Source organism: Bombyx mori, chromosome 1 (genome assembly GCF_030269925.1).
Source record: "Bombyx mori chromosome 1, ASM3026992v2".
Lineage (NCBI taxonomy): Eukaryota > Metazoa > Arthropoda > Insecta > Lepidoptera > Bombycidae > Bombyx > Bombyx mori.
In genome coordinates, this window is record NC_085107.1 from 14983824 (window position 1) to 14989823 (window position 6000).

The window sequence follows — 6000 nt, forward strand, 5'->3', positions numbered from 1 at the left end:
ATATATATATATATATATATATATATATATATATATATATATATACAGTCGTGGTCAACTAATTAGGGACAATCTCTAGTTAAGCCCAATTGTGAATATTTTTTTTATTTTCCAACGAGTCTTAGCAATATTCCCTATCTTTTACATGTAAGTGTAATTAGTCATTTATGTGCGCGATTATACAAACAATAACAACTTCTTAAACATTAAACCCCTTTACAGTATAGCTGATACAATATCATAGTGCTATTGGTTCAAAGAATGCTGGCTGGCCATTTAATTAGGGACACTGAGGTATTGCGTTCTAATTCCAAAATTGGAATTTTAATACTTTTTTGTTTCTTTTCTTATTGTTTAGTGGTTGTTTTGGCGGCAATCCAGATTTTTTATTTTAAGTTTTGAGAATTATTTTGAAGAAAAATGGGCAAAAATAAAAGTTGCGATCCAACACTACGAAAAATTATCATGAAGTTTGTCGAGCGTGGTTGGTCATACCGAAGGATAGCACAACATTTAAATTGTTCAAAAACTATGGTATGCAATGCAGTGCAACATTTCAAGCGCTATAACACAGCTTTAAATGTGTCAGAACAAAAAGATCGAGAAAAACGACTCCGTAAGAAGATAGAATGATAACCAGGTTAGCTAAGAAAGATCCGTTTCTAGGCTCTATTTTAATTAAACACGAAGTGTTTGGGGCAAACGAAAGAGCCGGTGTATCTGCGAGGACCGTTCGTCGACGTTTGGTAGAAGCAGGGTTGTTCGGAAGAGTGGCTCGCAAAGTACCGTTGTTGAAGAAAGAACGTAGAAATGCTCGATTGGCATTTGCACGTAAATATGGACATTGGACCTACGCCCAATGGCAACATGTACTTTTCTCTGACGAGACCAAGGTTAATTTGATTTCTTCAGATGGAAGGCAATATGTACGGCGTCCTGTAAAAGCGGAAATGAATCCAAGATTCACAAAAAAACAGGTGAAACATGGCGGTGGAAACATTAAAATATGGGGTTCATTTTCTGGACGTGGAGTGGGACCTGTGAGGAAAGTTCAGGGTAACTTAGACCAACATCAATACAAGGCAAGGAAGAAACTATGCTTCCCTATGCTGAGGAGCATCTCCCTATTATATGGATGTTTCAGCAGGATAACGACCCGAAACATACCGCCCATTCAGTCAAGTCGTTTCTTACCAGTCAGTTTGTATCGGTGGTAGATTGGCCAGCAAATAGCCCGGACCTCAACCCAATTGAGCACCTTTGGCACGAAATCAAGAAAAAAGTTGCCACTTATCGTAATACAAATTTGGATGAACTTCATGAAGCTTTTTGTGAGGCATGGGCAAACATTCCTGTCGAAACATGTCAGAAACTGATAATGTCTATGCCACATCGGTGTCAAGCGGTAATTACTAACTAAGGTTTTGCTACTGGGTACTGATTTTACACGTAATAAAATGGAGCTGTTGAAGACATTATAACACTGAAGATTATAAATTTTGTGTAAGTGTATTTTTCATTATACTTTACTGTCCTTAATTAAATGTCCACTACAAAATTGTACCTTAATATTTAATACATGTTTAATCTTTGATATTAAATACTTTTTCTATTTATTAATTCTTTTATTTACAGCGATTTATAGCATAATAATCGGACCACATTATGCAAATGATAGGTGCTGAGAAATCAATAGGGTTTTATATTTAAATGTACATAACCGGTTATAGCCCTTCACTATCTTGAATGTCCCTAATTAGTTGACCACGACTGTATATATGTTATGTGTGTACTATTAACTATTAATATTGTACTTAGTTAACCGGCGAAAATTAGCATAATATCTGTTACGCTAAACTGAGAATATACGGTAAGTCAGCAAGATGACTCGTAATTAAGGCTTTTGTTTGTTAACGGACGAAGACGAACTAAACGTATGCAATTATTACCAAAGACATCCTATTATTATTATTTTATTGCATATATGGGTGGACGAGCTCACATCCCACCTAGTGTTAAGTCGTCACTGGAGCCCATAGACATCTACGACGTAAATGCGCCACCCACCTTAAGATATAAGTTCTGAGGTCTCGAATATAGTTACAGCGGCTATCTCACCCTTCAAACCGACACGCACTACTGCTTCACGGCAGAAATAGGCAGGGTGGTGGTACCTACCCACGCGGACTCACAAAAGGTCTTACCATCAGTAAACGAAGCTGTGTTCCTAGTTGAGTACTTTTAGATTTTTAATAGAACTAGTCATTCATGGCCCATCATGATTGGCCTATACGTTGAATTTACTATTGTCAGTATTGTCATGTGTTGTATATAGCAGTATTGTCATGTCAATTGAAATCAATAAACAGATAAATGGAGCTTAAAATATTTAAAACATATACTATGTAGGTATGTATATTTTTGAGCCCGTTTCCTCGGACATTGTGTAGCTAGACTGAAACGCTCGTTGAGATTTCTATCGGGTTTTACTCGCTTGCCAATATAGGGAAGCTTTGGTTTCGAGTGCGGTTCTCGATGCGGCGTGTAGTACGGTGAGCTGTTTGCTCAACTAAGTAGACGACTAACGGAAAGCAAATGTTTGCATTTAAATGGCACGAATGATTCGTAAAATACATTTGAAACTTAATGGCTTTATTCACCGTCTCGAAGTATAAATTACATTTTCTTAAAATTTATATATTTAATTCGCTTCACAACGAAACGGTATGTACATATGTCAATTAAGTCATTTTATTTATTTATTTATTTATTTATTTAAGAATTACCGACAGGGTTTACAGTAAGACATAAAATAACATTGACATGTATAGAGCAATTGATAACTGCAACTCTAATTAGAGGCAATCACAGCATGCAATACATTAATATATCAATAGAGATTTAACAATACTATTAATAATAATGAAAAAAAATATGAATAAATGAAAAAAAATATATAAATGAATCTAAGACGAAACCGCGTATTGGAAAGCCGTATTTGATATTAAGCTGTTGTTGTATTGTTTTTATCTATTTTTACCTAGCTAAATAATGAAATTTACGATTTTTTTTTTATTTTCAGCTAATGCGCTAGCGTCAAGCAACTTCTCAAGTAACAGAAAAAAATTAATGAAAATCACATGGCCATAATGAAGGATTTATTCATTTGGTAGTAACAAATAATAAATTATATACGCCTAGGCGTACGGCTCATAAGCAAGGACCTCGGTAATGGTGGCTCGAAGATACTTAGGCTTCACAAGTTAATTGTATCTCAATGCACTTCGAGTAAAGCTAGTAAGTTAGGCCCATTGCTCACACGCTTGTATTCAATTTGAAGCAAATATTTGTGTTTACAACTTGGAGTTAAGTTACTCGACGGCTTCTGGCGGAAATGAAACGACGTCTACCCGTTCAGTTCTTTAGATTACCGTTTAATATCAATATGTAACTTATTAATTTTTGTTTGAGATGTTTTTTTTTTAATCTATCGGAGGGAGGCACGCTTTAGACGCTAGAACGCTTTTGACTTTCCTCCCCCCCATAATCGTCGATAGCCTAAAGGGCTATTCCAACTACGCGCGGATTGGTAGGTGAACTCACGGGGCTTAGCTTGGGAGGATTTAATAACTCTAGCCCTAGCAAGAGCAGCGCTTCGATGAATCTACCAGCGGATCGAAAACGCGACCCTTTGAAAAAATCGAGCGAGAAATTCAATCTAAGGGCTAGGTTGCACCTCGAACTCTTCGTCGCATTCAACAATGGACACGTAGAAACACGACTTCATATTATCTACACACAGAAAACATGATGTTATGCACGCACATTCTACAAGCACTTTTTTTTAGGAACTTTTTAAATTAGGAGTTCATGTTTGTAGTGGTTATTATTATTTTTATTATAAAAAATTTTATTTAAGAAAATATATGAATTATAGTGATATTTGTACAATTGATTTTTACAAGACTTTATCCAGACTAGCTGCCTGTTGGTAATGTATTGTAATTACTAGATTTTACCTAAGAAACTATAAAACTATGACTTAAAAAACATTTAGACATTTCTCTTTATTCTTAAATTTGTATTAAACTTATGATGAATTCATTGGCATAATACCACAAAATAGGATATTTTTTGAAAATATAGTGAAGTAGAAAATATAGTGTCGCTAAGTGGTTTTGTATATGATAATAAAAATAAGAAAAACAAATTAATGATTTTTACTAGCATTGCTGATTATTATTTTTAATAAATTATACACACATATATAGTTAATCATCAGAGTAGTTGGTACGGTCACAATATTATTTATATCGGTGCATTTTACTGTCATATTGAACATAGTATTAAATTTTTGGCATAGTTAACCTTAGCTCTAATATTTAATTTTCTATTTTGATCAGAGCATATTAATGTCTAAACAAATAATATCAGAAAATTGATATACACCTATGTGAAACCAAAAAGTACAACTTTGGTCTATAGTGGTAGTGGAAAAAAAGAAAACTCATATAGCAAATAAACTAATTAGGACCTAGACTTATTTTGGGGAAATTATAAAAATAATAAAAGTTTTTTTTTAGGAAGTTTTTAAGATTACTCACCATCTCGATGAATTTCGAAGAAACGGCATTTAGTTCTTGAATCTTCATGAAAACTTTGTCATAACTTAAAGTCCAATAAAACTTAAAACGATAAAATTTAATAATATTTTATTTTTCCTACTTTTTATAACAACGTTCTCGCCAATAATATAAATCCAGATACTAAATATATTTATGAAAATTATAACATAGCGCTAACAACTTTTAAAGAAATATTTCACCTATAAAAATAGTTGCAGGTCTAATAATAAATATCATTCTTGACAAAACTATATAGGAATTCGTGAAACAACCACCTACCTATTACAAAACAAAAGGTGAACGCCAATACGTAAACAAAAGATCGTTTTACTAAAACAAACGAATAAATTGCTAAGCGATAAGACGTGATATCTTTAACTTATTTTCAAATTTAAAAATATTTTATTTGTGTTAACATACATTGCGAAAAATTCACATTTCACTTCTAATAATCTTCTATCACACTATATTGGATTCAAAAAATCTTAGTCTACGAGCATGTCTTTTATCAAATCGTGAATTGACAGGTATAACAATTTAGCTCCCACTGCATTCTGGTCTGGCTTACGCCATGTTTGCGAAGTAGGTTTCGGTATTGCCAAAGCTATTTTAATTTTCCTCGCAGCTATATGATTTTTTTTTTGTAATAAAAACACTTCACCGAAAAAAACAGTATTATTTACACAAATACATACATTTAAGTAAAAGACCTTCAGAAATGAAAACATTAATAGTAAAAATATATTTGTCGCCTCCAAAAACATACCCCGATTAAAACTTACTTCTCAATAATTGGGAAATTTGCCGACAATGCATTGGTTCTTCAAAGAATGAGAGTTGAGTAAAGTAACTAGGGCAAACAAAATCGACTAACAAGAAAAGTTAATTCAATGGAAACTATAATCCAATAGTGTAATTTTGATCTAGGGTTTTATAAATCAAGTATTTAATTTTTTTAAGTTTTAAAAAAAAAAGACTTATATTAAGAGTTTTCATACTCAAAATTTTACTAGTAGCTGCTACGCGCTAATTATGCTGTTCACTGTTTGTCGTATTTATTGCAGGTTGCTTTTTGCATTGCTTAATATTCTTTATAAATGTGAATCATAGCTGTACACATTGTTTAAAGTAGGCAAACTTTTCTGAGTGCACCTCGGAATCCTAAAGTTCTTCTGATAAAATTTTGATTTGTTAAAATAGGTTAAAGTGATTCACTGATATCGCTGTAAGGTACCCAACCCTCTAACATCACAAAATAAGTGGAGAAAGACAATATGGTAAACAACGACGCTTTAACACTGTATAAACATTCCTGATCCTGCGGACAGAATGGAAAGCAATCGACGTCGCCCAAAACACATCATTTTGGATCCTC

The 6000-nt window shown here is 33.2% G+C and overlaps 2 protein-coding genes and 1 long non-coding RNA gene across 8 annotated transcripts in view; 1 reads left to right on the plus strand and 2 right to left on the minus strand.

Moving 5' to 3' along the window:
- LOC134199380 (uncharacterized) overlaps positions 1 to 4700 on the plus strand; it is a 79103-nt gene extending 74403 nt beyond the window's left edge. Inside the window, exon 2 of the long non-coding RNA XR_009973860.1 lies at positions 3083 to 4700. This is a non-coding gene — a long non-coding RNA (uncharacterized LOC134199380). The remainder of the gene's footprint in view (positions 1 to 3082) is intronic.
- Positions 1 to 4910, minus strand: part of LOC101744727 (neuronal calcium sensor 2) — a 163937-nt gene extending 159027 nt beyond the window's left edge. The window contains exon 1 of one of the 2 annotated variants that reach the window (XM_021352529.2): positions 4605 to 4910. The gene's annotated coding sequence lies outside the window, so the exon portion shown is untranslated. The remainder of the gene's footprint in view (positions 1 to 4604) is intronic. The other variant, XM_062670116.1, reaches the window with a different exon arrangement.
- LOC101744872 (neurocalcin homolog) overlaps positions 1 to 5187 on the minus strand; it is a 171930-nt gene extending 166743 nt beyond the window's left edge. The window contains exons 1-2 of one of the 5 annotated variants that reach the window (XM_062670108.1): positions 5046 to 5120; positions 4905 to 4955 (exon numbers count right to left, since the gene is read on the minus strand). The gene's annotated coding sequence lies outside the window, so the exon portion shown is untranslated. Of the gene's footprint in view, positions 1 to 4904; positions 4956 to 5045 lie in introns of those variants that run through there. The other 4 variants (XM_004933086.5, XM_012696321.4, XM_062670102.1 and 1 more) reach the window with 4 other exon arrangements.
- Between the last annotated feature and the right edge of the window lie 813 nt (positions 5188 to 6000).